At 43.9% G+C, this 19,415-nt stretch overlaps 1 protein-coding gene across 5 annotated transcripts in view; it reads right to left on the reverse strand.

The window, feature by feature from the left end:
• EPB41L3 (erythrocyte membrane protein band 4.1 like 3) overlaps positions 1-19,415 on the reverse strand; it is a 225,957-nt gene that overhangs the window by 129,860 nt on the left and 76,682 nt on the right. Inside the window, exon 1 of one of the 5 annotated variants that reach the window (XM_043443955.1) lies at positions 8,594-9,286. The exons of 2 other annotated variants lie outside the window; for them this stretch is intronic. The gene's annotated coding sequence lies outside the window, so the exon portion shown is untranslated. Of the gene's footprint in view, positions 1-5,710; positions 5,857-8,103; positions 8,138-8,593; positions 9,287-19,415 lie in introns of those variants that run through there. 2 more of the 5 variants (XM_043443957.1, XM_043443956.1) reach the window with 2 other exon arrangements.

Genomic DNA, 19,415 nt, shown 5'->3' on the forward strand with positions numbered 1-19,415 from the left:
GATACAGTTTGAATTTAAACTTAAGTACAGGCTCCATTAGTTTCATGCATGGTTAAGCCCACATCTGAGTGGGAAGGTTCAAGAAACCAAACTTAGAGAAAGAAAAAAATGCATGTTCTCAAGAAAAATCATATCACGAGAAAGGTAAGGTATAAGAAAGAGGGCTTGGTGAGTGTAAAAGCTATGTGTTCAGTAGCTGGGCTTCCCTTTTGGCTCAGATGATAAAGAGTCTGCCTACAATGCAGGAGACCGGGGCTCAATGTCTGGGCTGAGAAGATCCTCTGGAGAAGGGAATGGCAACCCACTCCATTATTCTTTCCTGGAGAATCCCATGGACAGAGGAGCCTGCATGGGACCACAGCCAGGTGCTGTATGAGGCCCGAAGACACTGATTGAAGATGCAATTCTTGCCTGGCACCGATCACCATCTAAGGGTTGATGTCTCACTTGCAGAGGAAGGGTACAAACAAGAAGGAAGGACTTAACAAGTAACAGATCCCCAAGTGACAGCATCTGAAGTAGCCCTCTACACCCATCTCAACACCGTGACCTGGTCCTACTTCAGAACATTCATCCCAATCTGAAATCCTATTTGTGTATTGCTGGTCCCCCAGCTTAAAATACAGCATCCAGAAGAGCAGCACTCCAAGATGGGTGTCTGAAGGCACCTGCAGAAGGTGCAGTGAGAAGCAGAAAGGCTATCTGATGGGGGTCAGATAGCTCATCTGACCTGCTGGATCTCTACTGAGACTGGGCCATACTGTCAGAAAAGCTTCTGAAGACCCTTAGGCTGCATTGCAACTGTAGGTCCAAGGACTGGAACCTCCCTCTTTAAAAAAAAAAAAAAAATTATTTATTTGGCTGCACCAGGTCTTAGGTGCAGCACACAGGATCTTTAGCTGCAGCACGCAAACTCTTAGTTGTGGCATGTGGGATCTAGTTTCCTGACTAGGGATCGAACCTGGGCCCCTGCACTGGGAGTGCTGAGTCTTAGCCACTGGACCACCAGGGAAGTCCCCTGGAAGCTCCCTCTTGAGTTCATTTTTCTTTGCTGCTGCTTTTGTTGTTCACTCACTCAGTTGTATCCGACTCTTTGCGACCCCATGGACTGTAGCCCACCAGGCTCCTCTGTCCTTCACTATCTCCCCATATTTGCTCAAATTCATGTCTGCTGAGTCAGTGAATTCATTTTCAGATCCTATTAAATCGATGCCTTGTTTTGTTGCCCCCATATGAAAGTTAAGAATCTCACAATATTTTGAAAACATCTGTAAGGCCCAAAGCACTCAGCCTGATTTTGATCAGCAGATCACACTTTCTCATAGAAGCATCTCTGCTTCACTGACTTCATTCCATTTTTCTATTATTCATCATAAGGAGAGAAAACTAACCTCAACTGAAGATGTATTAAAGAGCCACATATTTTCAATTAGACATTCATTTCATACTCCAGACCATTACATTACATGATTATCATCCCTACTTAACAGATAAGAAAACTAACCCTTAATCCTATTTCCTTAACCTTTTAAATTTTATATTAATTTCCTAGGGCTACAAAAGTGGTAAGTGATGGATCAGCCATAGAGAAACCCAGACAAGGGTCCCTCCTCCATGCTAAGCATTCTCACAATCATTAGGACTCTTTATTACAGTGTATTATATTTATTAAGTGTATTATCTTTATTTATTTATTAAGTGTATTATCTTTATTAAGACACTAGCCAGTAGGGCTTCCCTGGTGGCTCAGTGGTAAAGAATTCACCTGCAATGAAGGAGACTCAAGTTTGATCCCTGGGTTGGGAAGATCCCCTGGAGAAGGAAATGGCAACCCACTCCAGTATTCTTGCCTGGGAAATCCCATGGGAGGAGCCTGGCGGGCTATAGTCCATGGGGTTGCAAAGATTCGGACATGACTCATCATCTAAACAATGACAGGGATCTGTGTCTATTAACCAACACTTGTGATGTACCAGGTACTATGTGCAGTGCTTTGCATGTACTGTATCATTTAACCCTCATAACCCCGGGATCTAAACATTATGGCCATTTCGTAAGTGATCAAATAGACTCAAGAAGTCAAGAGACTTGATCCACGTCAACGGCAACCACATAGCAAGCCTAGGAGCCCATCCCAGGGCTGTCAGATTCCAACACACACATTGCTACTGTTGTTGTTTTAGTCACTTCCCAGGTGGAGCTAGTGGTAAAGAATCGGCCTGCCAATGCAGAAGATGCAAGAGAAGAGAGTTCAATCCCTGAGTCGGGAAGATCTCCTGGAGAAGGGAATGTCAACCCACTCCAGTATTCTTGCCAGAAAAATTTCAGGGACAGAGGAGCCTGGCGGGCTACAGTTTCTGGGGCCACAGAGACGAGCACACGAGTGAGCAACCGAGCACCGTTATTAACAGGAGCCTCTAGACAGTGCGGTTTCTTCTGCTTGTTTTTCGATATTATTAGAAAATATTTTACAGGGAGTATGCATTATTCTTAATACCTGAAATAACAGGTTTTAACTGGAAGGATAAATAGGAATGCAAATCATTCCATCTTCTGAACATTTCATTTTCCACCCTAATCAGTCCAAAAGCAATAATTACCCTTCAACTAAATACGATCACAAAAAATATGTTGTGAGTTGCCAAAATATCAATCACTGAGAGGAACTAGCATTACATACAATTTCTGAAATTTTTTGGATTACTCCTTTAACAAAAGGCCATCTGTCTCCAGACTCCTGCTCTTGCAATACACCCTACACTGATCACCAGATGAACACTGTCTTTCCTACTCCACTACTTTCAATGGCTCCCTAGTACCTAGCAAAGTCCAAAATGTTCTTTAGTCTCATATTCACCGTAAGGCCCCACACTGTCTCCTGAGACTCATCTCCTATTACTCCCCAGGGTAAAGACTACATTCCAGTTACCTTGAGGCCTCCTAACTTAGGGAGTGTTCTATCTGGAATGTATTCTCAATGACTAGTCAAAGTCCAACTATCTTCCAAGGACCCAAATGGAAAAGCCAAACTTGAAAATGAAGACCGCTCAATAGATTTTTCCTACAAAGGGATGCACCTAAGTTACCAAATACATAGAAGGGGGCATGTGAATAAGCACTGAACACCATAGAGCATCTTTTTAAAATTTGCATAGCCAAGTGACAAACCCTATCTCATAAAATTCATGACACCATTAATTCTAAGAAATAACACAATACATAGCACTCTGCCAATTAAGTGGTGACTCATACATTGAAATTTTAATTTTCTATTTATTTAGAGAACTCTTTTACATTTAATTACATATTCTGTGCATGCACAAAGAGAAATAAAATAAACTAGCCAAGGTACTCAAAAAAATTCTATTATAGGTCAAAATCCAACTTTCTCAAATTGCATGCTGATTCAGTTACCATGATCTATGCTTTTACACAGTAAATACCACCTATGTTTCTTCGTGGGTGATGTGCTATTTCTTATGCGTGCTCCATTATGGCTCCAAGATTTCCTTCCAATCAACTGACACCCAATCTCCAATTTTTGATGTCTGCGTCTTTATCAATGAATTCAGTTGCCAGCTTTCTCTCTGCCATATGGCTGAGAGCAATTGTAAGACACTTCCCAATTTCAGAGATGTGCAAATGTGAAGAAAAAAAAAAAGGTTTGTTTTAGAGAAAGGATGAAATGTGGGGCTTGACTAAAACAGAGAAAGTCATTGTTGGACAATGTAAATACAACATACATAAAAAGTGACCAAAGAAGAGAGATCTACATAGATGGCTAATGGGAAGTTGTTATAAAGCACAGGAAGCTCAGCTCAGGGCTTTGTGATGACCTAGAAGGGTGGGGATGGGGGAGTGGGGTGGGCGGCAGACTCAAGAGGGAGGGGATACATGTATGCATAAGGCTGATTCATTTCACTGTATAGCGGAAATTAACACAACATCGTAGGGCAATTATATTCCAATTAAAAACATTAAAATAAAAAAAATTTTAAGGAGAAAATAGTTTTTCTCTTCTTAGTTCAACATTAAGATCAATATGGTGGCCCAGCCCTCATTCAGCTTTTGTCTCCCTCCATCTGATCCCTCTCCCCTTCTGAGTACATCTGCTCTACTGATGTCCCCACGACACCAATTAGAGATGGCAGGAAGGGAAGCAGGCTGCCTGCCCGTCTTCTCTCAAAGAAGCCGTCCTTTTTTCTCACGGTACCTACAGTATTCTCTTCTTGGATCAGACAAAACCTCTAGAACCTACCTAATCTGAGCTGCGGCCAGAGCAGCAAACTCATTGTGAAGAGAACCATGCGGTTAAAAACAACTGCATACAAGAGTCTGAGCATTCTCATTTTTAAGGAAGTCAACTAGTTTTTAATAGTGAAGCATAAGTCACATATGGCCTTACTTCTTAATCCAATTCCATAAATATTTACTCAATACCCTACGAGTTTAGACCTGTGCTGGTCTGGAAATGAAACTCCAAGCAAAAGGAAGACAAGTCCCTCCAAACAACAGGCACTCATTCAGTTTAAGTGGAGAGAAAAAAACAGCACATGAGGCAGAGGAAGTATCCCAACTGTTCTCTAGATTGAATACAAACCTTTCTGCTTTTTCTTTTTTTTTTTTTAAGTCTGTAAGGAAGGGTTATAAGAACAGTGTATCAAAATGTCAGCCATCTAAAAATTAAGTTGTCAGCTTTTTCCTCTGTACCACAAATTACCAAAGAATTAGGGGTTTGGCGCTAATAGAAGCTTACAATTGTGAAGTGTGCAATTTAGCCAATCATGGTTAAGTCTAAAAATGCAACACCAAAGACGTTTCAACGAATCCAGCTGCAGTTCTGGTACTTAATTTCAACTTCTCTATTTGGGCTATTCTTCTTTTTTTTTTTTTGTTTTCCTTCCCTTTTGTGTTGGCACTGTGTTCTGGACAGTGACACGGTTAAATGAGAACTGCTCACAGGTCCCACGTACATAATACCCTCACATGAGAAAAGGTCAGTCATCTTACTGAGGAGACGGTGAGAAGTCCCCAGGCTGCAGCTGTCCTGTGGGTCTCCTTTATGCTTGCATCATATTCAACTCAGGAATTCAACAACAGGAAACTGATTTATCACAAATTCAGGTGTGGCCTGTCTGGGATCATCTTTGCACTAGAATGCTCAGTTCAGAGAATTCAAAAGTGCTGAATTATAAAACTGTCTACACATAAACCAAACACTTACATAAAAATCAATTACCCCAAATCACTGCAGGTTATCTTCTACAATTGTGAAACCTCTTGCTTTCTTTCCCCTATTTTTTTTTTCTAGTTGCCAACTGCAAACACATCACTGGAAAATACATCAGATAGAACACGGTCTACCTAGAAATCGACTGTATCTTGAGAGACACCACACCACACACTTTTGAAAGACAAGACTAATCACCTACACCAAGAATTTAGCAAGAATGCTACTTAGGTACAAAAAGAGTAAGAAATACATGGACTCTATTCTTTGCATTAATATATACCTGTTAATTAAATATGATTTTTCAATGGCCCTCCTAGAAAACTAACAGTATTTTCCTTAATAAGAGGAAGAGTCAATAATTTCTATTACGCGCACACACACACACACACACACACACACACACGCCCTGCTTCCTTAATCTATGAAACACACTTTCCCATGCAGGTTTGCATCCATATCTCATGCTTCAAACAATACCTTATGTGCAGTTCAACTTGAGAAAGGAGAGCCTCATTCATGGATCAGGCAAAGTTAACAGCAGCAAGATGCTTCAGACGGTCTGGTGTTGCCTGCCCCACCCTTGTTTCCTTTGAGCCATAGTGATGTCACAACACCAGACAGGGCAGTGACTTCACGGCTCCAGTTCCTGCTTCTGAGCACACAAATTCTCTGCAGCCAAGAGGAATCAAATGAGAGGAGAGCTCTCCAGGAGTGCCCGATGAATTCCCAACAAGCTAGCAGCTGTGTAGAGATGCTGCAGTGATACCATCAGAGATCTCTCTAAAGGAAGAGGTGCCACAGATAAACCTGAGTCATGGTTTTCCATAGTAAGTCTCTATTTCACAATAAAGCTGACGTTCACAGGAAAACAGTGGTTGGATCCTTAGAAGAGGCTGGGGAGGAAAGATGACCAAGGAACTCGAGGACTTCAGTAGTCTCTTTCCATGAGAGTTCTATTTTACTGGAGAGGACGTGAATTCTATTTTGTGAATTTTAAGGCTTTTTTTAAATTATGAACTTAAATACACTGGATAGTATGTCCCTGCCATAATAATCCAACAAACTGTAAATCAAGGAAGGATTCACAAAATACTGACATTATCACATCTCTTGGTCCATGAACAGTTGCCTCCCTTCTCCCTGGGTGGCCCTTTAATGCATTTGACCAGTGTTTCAAGACCAAGGTATAGATAAGATAGCTTCTGATCAATTAAAAAAAAAAAAAAATCCCAGATGTCCTATTTCAACACAATTCAAAGTTGGCCAAAGTCCAAGCACTGTACAAGAATTGACAAAACCTGCTTTTAATTTTAACCTAAATCGCATTGGTACAGAAGAAATGACTTAAAAACGAAATGTAAACAGCGCGCTGAGATACTGACCTTTGACCTCCATCTTCTCAATCCTTCACCTCCAAGGGGTTTACACATTAAATAAAACGGTCACTCTTCCCGCTACTGATAAATCATTCAGAAAACACGTTCTGCGCTGCCAAAATTATTTGCCTAAAGTGTATTAGCTCGATAAACTGTGTGCAGTAACTGGTGCATCTGGTATGTTGCTTTTCTAAACCACCAGAAAATCATAATGCAAATGAGACTATTTAGTATTCAGCTATTTTATTTTCATCAATGCCTTCTGAAATTAACAAATTAAAGTCAGGCTTCTCAATATGGAATTTATTTCCTCTCGAAATGACTTTGTTACTCTAACTAAAGTTTTGAAAGTCTGATACCAAAATTAACGTGCATTTTTAACAAACGCTGTTTGATTCAAGATACGAATCACCTCCCATTCCCCAGAGTTTACTCAAACTAGATGCGCTCTTTTCCTTAATAGGGCTTTTCTGCTCAATTTGCTGTATAATTGCTGCGTCTAGGGTTCCCAGATCATAAATGGAGGTTTACCATTTTTGTTTGAAATATTAAAAATCAGTGCAAAATTCAAAAAGACTGTTTTTAGTGCTTGGTCTGATCTGATAGCTCTTCTACTAGGAAAGTTAATGCTACCAGGATAAACTCCAACGCACACCTGGCCGCCCCAGAGACCCTAAAATGGACCCCTTCCCCCTACCCCCCCCCCCAAAAAAAAACGGACGAGCGGGGTATCTGCAAAAACAATTCCGCCAGACTGATGTAAAAAAAAAAGACTAAAACACCAAGTTAAACACGAAATGCAAGCGACGCATGACAGGGCTGCCTGGCCCTCTCAGGATTTCTCATGCCGGCCTCCAGGCGTAATTAACAACACATGTTCTCTTTATCTTTCTATGTGTTCTGCAACCATCTCAACTTTAACCCTGGGCTGGGACTGAAGAAGGAAAAAAAACCCTAGACAACTTGGAGACCGCTCCCGCGGCGAAGGACCACTGGGGCAACAGACTAGGTAACCACACCCACCGCATTGCAGAAGCCGTGAACTTGGGGTGGGGGGGGTGGGGGGGAGAAGGGCGAGAGAAGAGGGGAGACCCCAGGCAGCGGGGGCCCCCGCGGCAGGCACCGGGAAACACCCGCCCGGAACAACTGGCGGAGACCTCGACTCCCGGGGTCCCGAGCCCCGCGCCCCGGCCTCCCCGCCCCCAAGCCGCCGCAGCGCCGCCCGCGCACACGTCTCCCGGGGCAGCGCAGCCTCGCGGGCGCCAGGTGAGCTGCGCCGCCCCCGGGTCCCCGGCCCCGCAGGTGCCCGAACACCCCCGCACCCCAACTCCACACCCCGTTAGGAGGACGCTGCCTCCTCCCCCTCCCCGGCCGCCCGCTGCAGCCTCCGCCGCCGTCCGGGGGCCGCCGCCCGCCCCACTTCGGCGAAGCGGACAAGTTACATAAAAGCGGCGGCCGCTTGGAGTGCAGATGCTTTGTGCGAGCGCACCTTACCGGCCCCGCGCCCGCCGAGCCCCGCGCAGACCCTCCGCCACCGCGCGCAGGGTTCCCCGCGCCCCGGGCGGCGCCGCAGTGTCGCCCCCGCCCCCACCCCACCCCGAGGGGTAACTCAAAACATGGCGCCCGGGACGGGTGTGGGGGGGCTCGGAAACTGACCGAGCAGGGGCCAGCCGCCCCTCTCGGCCGGGGCTCCGGGGGAGGCCCCCCGGGCCGGAGGCCGGGGCTCGGGCCGCGCGCCCGCCCCGCGATGCTGCAGCGCAGGGCGGGCGGGGCGGGCACGTCCCCGGGCGCGGCGCCCCGGCTCGGCCGGGCTGTTGGGGGGGTCCCCGCGGGGGTCCCGGCAGGCCGGGCGGGGAGGGTGCCCGGCTCGCGCGGCTGAGCGGCGCCGCAGCCACGCGCCCGCCCCCGGCCTCCGGCCAGCCCTGCGCCCCCGGCGCCCCCGCGCCTCCCTCAGACCCCGCGGCCCCGCAGGCAGAAAAGTTACCTGGGCTGGGCCGGGGGGCCCGGGCGCGCAGCGGCGGCGGCGGCGGGGGGACCGGCTGGGGCGCGCGTCCTCTGCGCGGCGCGGAGGCTCGGGCGTGGGGAGGCAGCCGCAGACGCGGGCGCTCGCCGCGCTCCCCGCCCCCCTGGCAGGAGACTCGGGAGGCTCCGCGGGCTGCGGCGGGGCACACGCCCAGGGACGGCGCCGGAGCCGGCTCGGCCGCGGGGGAGGGGGCGCTGGGGACTTCAGGGCCGTCGCGTCGCCGCCGCCGCCTTCTTCATCCCGGCGCGGGGTCGGGCTGGGGAGGACGCCTCCAGACCGCTGCCAATCGCCTGAGCCTCCGGGTTTCTACTGCGATCACTGCTGGGCTCTCTGTCCGCCCCCCACCCCCACCCCTCCCAGACACCCCCGGGAGAGTGGGGGGAGGGCATACCTGACCTTCAGGTGAGTTATTTACTGGCTTGGGGACTGCAGGTTCCCCCCACCCACCTTTTTGAAAGAAAAAAAAAAAAAACAAAAAAGAAGTCAGATTGGCGGCGTTTTGCACCGGGTGGGTGTCCCAGAAAGACTAAGTTAATGGAGAAGATCTGAATTAGAGGTTGAGGCTGGTTTCGTGTTTTTCAGGCAGCCTCCTGCTCCCCACCGTCTCCCTCTCCCCAACCTAAAGCTCCAGTTACAGGTGGTCTCCCCGGCCTAATGGGAAGTCCTAGTTGATAGCGCTTCCCACGGAAATGGCGGGGGTTGGTGGGGGGAGTGGTTTGCAGGCAAAAGAAATTATTCCTAGTTGTCTCGCAATATCACAGCCCTAGCCAAGTAACCAGGGCACATTTATTAAAATGTTTAAGGGCTTCTGCAAATACTCCTAGTCGCCTTTCTGGGGCTCACCGACTCATTCAGGGAGGGGAAAAAAATGGATTTACACAAGTAGTGCGTTTACTATCGAGTGCCAGATACGTGGTGCAGTTAAATGGCTGCGGCAGAGCTTCTGGACCGGGTCTGTCCGTGACGCCCGTGTTTCCAGGACAGGGAAGATGGCAATAGAAAGGGGAGAGGGGTATGCAGTGCAGGGAACCATATGCAATGTCCTGTAATAAACCTGATGGAAAAGAATAAAAGGGAGGGGCATTTTTCAGACTGTATTAGAAACAGTTGGAAAGCTGTGGTTCCTATGTATCTATGGAGTTTATGGGCCTGCATTCTGTAGGTTTGCAGCTTTGGGAAATTTTGAGGAAGAAAATGTGACTTGAGTCATGTCATAGGAAAAATATTCTGATAACACTGCAAAGACTAGAAAGGATGGGCAGACAGGAGGCGAGTATGGCATTGTTCCAAGGACCAGAGATAACAAAGACCTGAACTGTCTTCTAAGTGACAGACAAAGGTGACAGTTCAAATACTGGTTGTGTTTGGTGATGACCTATGTTAATTTCCTATGGGGGCCACAAGAGTGTTTAGAGATATATATACACATGTAACATCTGTGCACATATGGCGGTGTGTGTTGCATATGAGATCTATGAATAAAGAAAGGATTTCTTTTCCTTTTTTATATATGCACACTAAACCACTTTCCTTTAAAGTGGACTTGAACAAATTGTATTGTTTACAGTATACACTGCATTGGCATTATCACTGGAGATACAGATGGTTTCATATTTTCATTCATTTTATTGCAGTACTTTTGCTATTTTTTTTTAATTGAAAGTAAACTGCTTTCTCCCTGACTGATGAATCTTGGATCTTTCTAGTGATGGAAAAAATCAGCAGTAGTGTATGAATATCTATTTTCTTGGGAGAAAATGTTCAAATACTAAATATTAGTTTTAAAAGTTAAAAGTACCTAACTATTCATCCTAATACTGCATGAATTCGAAATTTGGAGAAAAACCATACTGCTGCATAGTTTAATAGTTAACCTCGGAAGCAATTATTATGAAACTCTTTGGGCTTGACCACAGCTCTCTGCTATTCTTTTTTGTTTTTCCTAGCACACACATGGAGAAAAAGAAAGGCCAAACAGAAATTCAGGAGCATCACAGAGCTAGCTCCTTCGTACTTGCTTGTATCTCTGTAATAAACACTCTTCTTTCTACCTTGTGAATATCATGCCAAAGCCGCTGCTAGTCATCTGTCTCCCCACAGTGCCTCACTGGGTACATTGCAAGCAAGCAGTGAACACTTTTGCTAAATGAATAAATGGACATGGAATAAAGAACTAAGTTGTCACTTGGACGGTTCTGTTTCCTCACAAATAAAGGACTATTTCCAAAATGCTTATGTTTCAAAATCACTTAGGGTTTCACAAAATAAAAAGACACTATCACATATTAATGTTGTTTAGTATCTGACTTTTTTGTGACCCCATGGACTATAGCCTGCCAGGCTCCTCTGTCCATGCAAGAATACTGGAGTGGGTTGTCATTTCCTTCTCCAGGGGATCTTCCCGACCCAGAGGTCAAACCCATGTCTCCTGCATGGTGTTTACCACTGAGCCATCACATATTAATACCTGCTGAGTAAAAACAATAATGTAAAGACTACACTTATGAATTATAACTCTCTGGGAAATAAAATAAGGAGCTCTTCCACCTGGAAAAGAGAAGAAAAGCAAAAAGAAGGTAAGGTGATGATGCCATTATAGTTGATGGTGTTATATTCGTAAGACACTAATATTAAACACTACATCCCTCCAGCTATCAAAAATAAAGCCACTCTACCCCCAGAGAGTTTGATATTATCTGTGTAAGACCCCTCATGGTGCTGCTTCAATGGGTTACAGAAAAGTAGTTCTTGGGTCAAAGAAATGCCTTTCATACAGTCCCAGAGTGAGTGCAGATTTGGCATGAGTACTTAGATTCCAGATTTTCTGTGTTCATACAGGAAATGCTGAAATAATCCATGAATCAGGCAAGGATGACCCCATGCCATGACTCCAGCCCAGGTCTTAGTTCTGGTCTCTTCCACTAAGAGAGAGGCTTACCCTACAATGGGCTTCCTGAGATTGCTCTCTTGTAGGGAAGATACAGGCTTCCCAGCTGGCTCAGGGGGTAATGTAGGAGATGCAGGATTGATCCCTGGGTCAGGAAGATCTCCCAGAGAAGGAAATGACAACTCACTCCAGTATTCTTGCCTGGGGCATCCCATAGACAGAGGAACCTGGAAGGCTACAGTCATAGGTCACAAAGAATTGGACACAAGTGGAGTGACTGAGCATGCATGCACACAGGGAAGATACATCACTAAAGGCCAACAGGCCATCCAGAATTCCAGCCATGGTCCAGAAAAAAGGGACATAGCTCACTTTAGGCAAAGTATGTGTGTGACCTCATCCCAGACTGTAGAGACAGGATTTCCCATGAACCTCCATTCAGCCACGAGTATCAACAGCATGCTGACTCTGTGGTACGTCCTGGTACCCTGCTACCTGATGAGCAACGACAACTCCAGTCTGATGGCCAAGGAAAAGGCAGCGTTTACCAGCCTCATCAACAAGACTCTAGGGAGAGATGATGGAGAGTCGGTCTAGTGAACCCACCAGGACGTTGCGCTCCAGCAGGAGGACTGGGAGAACACTGAGGCTTGACCAAACCTGGCAGATGTAGCCGTTCTAACAGGTGTGCACCCCCGTCCATGATCTCAGACCACCTTTTATGAAAGCATGTGTTTAAAAATACCTTCATGCCCTCCAGTCCTTTCGGCTGACTGTTCCTCATCGTCAATTGTCCTAGTAAAATGCGAACAACCCTCGCAGTAACTAGCTGAGGCTTATTTTATGCTCATGATAATCTCAGGCACCTAAATTGCATAGCAAGTCCTTGAAAAGAGGACACACAGTCTTCAGTCATGGCATTACCAGAGACCATAAATAAGGGAAATCCAGGCATGAATGCATAATTCAGAAGCAACAAGCTTATTCTTCTGAAATGAAAATCCATTTGAGAGTTTCTGAGTTCTAAGAATAGTGTCAAGTTAACAGCTTATCAAGGCTTCCAGATGCTTCATTCTGAGTTTGTATACATCATTTCAGGGGTCTGCGTACATGCAGAGCACAGATACAGAACGAAATTTTAAAATGCAAGTACAAATGCAGCACAAACTATATAAAAATATGTACATATGAGAGGGAGCAAGTTTAGACCTGCTAGCACATCATTTGTTTTTGTTTTTGTTTTTGTTTTTTTGATGTTGAAGACTTATTCTCGCTCCTCTCCTTTATTCAGCTATTTTTAAAAACATTTTTATTTATTTCTAATGGAAGGATAATTGTTTTACAATATTGTGTTGGTTTCTGACATACATCAGCTTGAATCAGCCATAGGTATATGTATGTCCCCTCCCATTTGAACCCCCCTCCCACCTCCCATCCCATCCTATCCCTCTAGGTTGCCACAGAGCACCAATTTGAGCGCCCTGCATTATACAGCAAATTCCCACTGACCATCTGTTTTACATATAGTAGTGTTTATGTTTCCATGCTGCTCTCTCCATTCGTCCCACCGTCTCTTTCCCACCCCATGTCCACAAATCTCTTTTCTTTGTCTTTGTCTCCATTGCTGCCCTGCCAATAGGTTCATCAGTACCATCTTTCTAGATTCCATATGTATTCATTAGTATATGATATTTGTTTTTCTCTTTCAAACTTATTTCACTCTGTATAATAGGCTGCTAGCACATCATTCTTAAAAATCATTCCTATTCATCAAAATTCCGTATTTTCCTCCTTTCTACCTTTGTACTCTTGCAAAAATATTAGTCAAAAAGACAAGGCTAATACATATCATGTAAGTTTCATTGTTTTAAAATATACCCTCATTAAATAATTTTTTACTTGCTTCATTTGTAGTAAACTTTAGAAAGTAATCTCAGCACTTGTAAATAAATAGCATAATTTCTAATGATAAAATTTTAAGGGTTAGTCTAATCCTCAGTTCTTTATAAAGTTTAAATGCTCAATAACTATTCTCTTTCCCTTAAGTAAAAATAAAAATCCATTAAGAATATTTTATCTTTGGGCATTTTGCTTATAATGGCAATATATAAATAATGGAAGTTGGCGATCTGTAATATTAAGAAATCCAACTCCCAAATAATTCACTGTCTGAGACCATATTGATACCCCAATAGATGATCACTGTTGGGTTATGCCAAGACACATAACATTTTAACCACTTCACCCCAAAAGACATGACATAAATGCCAGCAAGCCCCTTAGTCTCCTGAAAAATTGTAAATAATCCTAGCCAGCTATTCTATTTCATCCTAACCGGAATTAACAAGAATGAACTGAAGAAGAAAAAAAAAAAGGTAATATGACACATTCAGATGTCTGGTTTATTAGCTTGTTGACTCTGTCTGCAGGTTTACATTCCCCACTTTAGGCAAACAGGCCATGGTTAACTCCGTAAATTAAGGAGTATGTGGCTATAACTACTCCCAAGAAAAATGCCAACTTTGCTGCTTGATTTGATTCCTGTTTTCTAGGACTTTTTATTTGCCATTTCTGATTGCCTCCTTGTCCATGCATACTTAACAACCTGAAAATAGTCCACAGCTTCCAGAATGTTCTGGGCATCAATGAAAACATCATTACAATATTTGTTTCCCTTGAAATAAATCTGCTTAATAGGTCAAAGCCATCTTTAAAATCTCCGCTGTTGACTCTCCTGTTCAAGATGTTTATCAGGCGCTTGTCAGAACATCCAAGAAGGGCTTATTTGCGGATGATGCAAATCTGAGGAGAACATCAGAGTTTCTCAATTCAGGTGGTTTGTGAAGAGTTTAAGTTTCTTATTTCCGTGTCAACCATAATCTTGGAAAGCTTATAAGCACTCACACCACGTATATCAGAATCCCCCGGTGTGCTTGTTAATAAGGTAGACTCTTGGGTCCAGTCCCAGGATAAGCAAACCGGAACCCCTGGGGTGGGGCCAGAGAGCAGGCACTTTTAACAAGCTCCCCAGCTGATACAAAATCACACTTGGTTTTGAGGACCAGTGGTCCAGGACACCAGTGTACAGCCGTAATGACACAGGTGACAAGTTGATGTATTATTTGCATAGCTGTTTTATAGAAGGTGGGACAGAGATAAGTGAGAGACAGCCTCCTTCAGCCACATAGAGAAGCAGAACTATAAGGAAGCTCTGCCATGACAGTCAGCCCACATTTTGCCATAAGAGTTATTGCCTGGATCCTGTCGTATGCGTCAATTTGCAACAGCAGTTCATTCGCAGTAAGTATAGTAATAAATAACAATGAAAGATTGTTCTGTGCCCAGTTCCAGCAATAATTGGATTAGATGCCCATTTATTGAATATGGCAATAACACTAAACTCTGACCTTAATTTCCAAGTGCACAAAACATCCTGACAGAGTTGCCAAGGGATGTCTCCAAAAAACGGGAAATGGAGAACTAATTGCTGGCAATTTGGGTTAAGTTTGAGATTTGACTCTCCCAAACCCAGCAAATAGAAACTACAAAGTATTCACACTGTTTGCTAGAACATACATATGCAGACAGGTATCCCTTGTGCTGATCAGTGAAAGCTAGTGAACCAAACAAATTGACCAGACACTACATCTTTCTATCCTTAAGCACAAAGTGAGGGGTTTTGTTTCTGAAAAACAAGATCATTACTCCCATTTCTGTTAGTCATTCAGTTGTGTCTGACTGTTTGCAACTCCATGGGCTGTAGCCCACCAGTCCATGGAATTCTCCAGGGGAGAATACTGGTGTGGGTAGCCATTCCCTTCTCCAGGGGATCTTCCAGACCCAGGAATTGACCCTAGGTCACCCGCATTGCTGGAAGATTCTTTATCATCTGAGCCACTAGGGAAGCCCTAAGAATACTGGGTGGGTTGCCATTAATATGTTGTTAGTTTATGGGTCTTGTATTTTTCATATCAAGTTGTAAGGTTTGGTTTTATAGTTGATGAGACCTACAGATTGAGAAATTTAAATCTAGTTTTACATCTATATATATTTAAGTAACAAAAATATGACAACATGAGGGACATCAGAAATATTTTCTTTCTTTAAAGGTATATTAAAGAGTGAGATTTCAGCTCAATAAAAGATAATAAATCCTAATATGAACCTGCTGGCTTATGAGCAGTAGACTCCAGCTGGCAGGGTCAAGGGTCTCCATCTGGATACCAGATGACATCTGTCAGTAATGCCCCAGAAGAGATTCCTCTTACAGATGGACAGTTTGGCAAGATCATATTTACAGTCCTGTTTACCCCTGAGATCAAATTGTTTTCCAAGTGTTTGCCATGCAGGAACTAGAGCTTGCTCACAATTCTTCACTGTTGAGGTAGCAACACAAATCTTAACTTCATTAAGATATACTGACTGAGATATCCAGTGTACATATTACATATACATGTTTTACACACACACACACACACACACACACACACACACACACACACACACACACACACACACACGGGGCTTTCCTGCTGACTCAGCAGTAAAGAATCTGCCCGCAATGCAGGAGATATGAGAGACTGTGGCTTTGATTCCTGGGTTGGGAAGATCACCTGCAGAAGGAAATGGCAACCCACTCTAGTATTCTTGCCTGGAAAGGAGCCTGGCGGACTACAGTCCATGGGGTCACAAGAGTTGGACACAACTTAGCAACTAAAGCACCACCACTATATATATACGTACATGCTATGGAATAGCCTACAAAACTATTTTATAGGTTGAGATTAATCTGTGATTGGTTCATTGCTTTTTCTCTTTGAATCTGAAGACAATTTCCACCACTGTTTCCTTTCCTACATGACCTCTCTGATCCATCAACTCTAATCCACTTGTCCCACCCTTGCTCATCAGACCTTTATCTCTGAGTTATGTTTTATTGAGTTGCATTAAGTGGATGGCCACGATGTGGTTTGAGTCAAGGTACAAGGATTATAAATGGGAAACCGTTATATTTCTAAGCTCTTTTCTGAAAATTTCCCAACTATTTCATTCTTTAACAAAATCAAGCAGGCACACCCTTGCCATACCACATACATATTCATGAATGCCATTATATCTTGATGAACAGAGTATGGAATGGTGTTTTTAAATTGTTGTGTGACCTTGAACAAATTTCAGCTTCTCTTGATATCAACATCCATTGAAATATTCCTCCCATTTTCTGTCTTTTTAGAAGACAGAATGGTTCTCAACCATGGTGGTGCATTGGAAGAATGAGGTAGGGGAGATTTTAAAAAATAGCAACTGAAGTTCATTATGATGGAGGCATGAGAGATACATATGGCCTTATTATTATAATTCTTTGTACTTTATGTACGTTTGAAATATTTCATGATGAAAGTTTAAAAATACTTAAAAAATAACTGATGCTCGAGATCCACCCCCAAAGCAATGGGATCAGAACCTCTGGGGAATGATGAGCAGATATCAATATTTTAAAACATTTCTTAAGTGGTTTTTAAGGATAGGCAGAGTTGAGAAACAAGAGCAAGAGAAGACTAAAGCACAAAATTAAACAATATAAAGAATTCCTCAAAAGAAGGATACCATGAAAATCAAAAGTAATAGTAGCCACCTATTTATACCTTCAAGCAGAAGTCACTGGATTAAACATGCATGTACCCATTATCCTCTGTGAAGCTAGTTGTTTTTTGAACACATGTTCAGTTTTCCTTGGCAGTGCCTGCCATCAGATTTGTTGATACTCGCACTCTTTAGGGGAAACTATTACTGTAGCTGGCTGCCCATTTCACAGTAATGTGTCAATAAAATGCTGGCATATTTAACAACAGGCATAAAGAACTCATAACACTAAATATCATGACTAGAATTTCAACAACTCTTCAAACACCCCAAAGAAAAAAATATTCATGGTTTTATTCCAAGTTCCTGCATGAAGTAGAGAAAATATACTTGTGCACTCATGAGTATCTTGGATGGTGGATGATTCCAGTATGTGATCAGAGGTGTCTAGTAGGGACTTGTGTCTAAATAAATATAATCTTAATGTTTTATGACTTGAAGCTAGTGATTTCCCCCAGGGGTGCTCACACATTGGGATTCTACACCATGTGCCCAGCTCAGTGATCATGATTTTTCACTAAGAGCCAAAATTCATGGAGCATTTGCCTTGTGCAAGCAACTGTTTTATGAGCAAGTCTATGAGAATACCTTGCTTCACCATCATGAGAACCTTATGAGATAGATCCTATGATTGTCCCTATTTGACAGAAGGGGGAAATGAGGCAGAAACAGGTTCAACAATGTATCCAAAGTCACACAACCATGACCAGTAGAACCAGGATATAAACTTGGATGGTCTGACTCCCAAGCTAGACCCAAAAGGCTTCCAACTCTAGAGTCACATATACATACAAGCACACACATATTTAATTAAATTTCATGAAACTGGCATTCTCTTTTTTTATTTTCAAAAACAGTAACTACAATAATGTACGATAATGAGAAGACACTGAATTAGCTATGAAGGCAGGGATGCATGGGATTAAGGAATTACCATTTCTACTACCTGACAATTTTATTTTGAAGCCTGTGCTCTTAACCACAGTGCTCAGTTGTTCCTACAGAATTCCATCAGTTCAGTGCAATTTCATCTACAAATTTAAAAAGTTGTTCCCACATGGAATCCGCATATTCCAGCTTCCCTGGTGGCTCAGATGGTACAGTCTGCCTGCAGTGTGGGAGACCCGGGTTTGATCCCTGGGTCGGGAAGATCCCCTGGAAGAGAAAATGGCAACCTACTCAAGTATTCTTGCCTGGAAAATCCCATGAACAGAGGAGCCTGGCAGGCTACAGTCCATGGGGTTGAAAATAGTCGGACACGACTGAGCCACTTCACATTCTTTCTTCCCACCACACCTACTACTAGCACTCTGGGGCAAACCATCACCATCCCCCTCTGGGTACCTGTAAGAGTGTCATCATATGTATCTCTCTCTTCTGCCTTTCTGAGATTTTTGTTGTCATTGTCCAAATGGAAGATACTGTGATATTGATGAAACAAGCCAGGTCCTGTCACTCACGTTCAAAGCCCCCAAAGACCTCTAGACCTGCATCCTCTGCCCTCACTGTTCCGGGCTCCTCTGCCAACCACATACCCTGTCTCTCTCACTCTGGCTCCTTGCAGATCTTCAAACAAGCCAGGCACAGCCCATGCCCAGCTCCTCTCTCCGATATGCTGACACCCCATCTTCAAATCTGATCACATGCCATGTCCTCAAAGAGCCTGATTGTAAATGACGGACCTGATTATAAACTGACCCAACACTCCCACCCTGCATCTATCACACCCAATATTTCCTTACTGATTACGTTTATGTCTGTTCCCCTGCGTTCTCAATGTGAGTCCCACAAAGGCAAGGGTTCTGGGATCCTATTCCTGGGTGTCCTGGCCACAGAGAACAGTGCCTGGCAGAGGGAAGGCTTTCAATTTGTGTTTGTTGAATGAAAGAATGAAGAAAGGAGCAGGGATTATAAAAGATGGGACTCTAAGGAGAAGAGTGATTAGAAGGGCAGGAAGTACTGAACTGCATAGTTAGGTTGCCTGGGATTGGGGTTGGACACCAGAAAGAAGAGATTCAGAAGGATGGAACTAAACATGAGAAGGAATGGATGTATGGTTGAAACGTGTGCAGAGTTACAAGCAACATACTTCCTCCAGATCCAATGGTGGAACTGATCTGGTCAGAGTCTCCCAGCCACCCTAAAAGGCTGCCCATCCTCACCTTGAACCAACACAGATGACACCAGCAGGGTGCATCTCTCACCACATCCTCAATGATGAAAGTCAAGAATGGTGTAGCCACCGCCCCAAAT

This window comes from Cervus canadensis, chromosome 23, assembly GCF_019320065.1.
Source record: "Cervus canadensis isolate Bull #8, Minnesota chromosome 23, ASM1932006v1, whole genome shotgun sequence".
Lineage (NCBI taxonomy): Eukaryota > Metazoa > Chordata > Mammalia > Artiodactyla > Cervidae > Cervus > Cervus canadensis.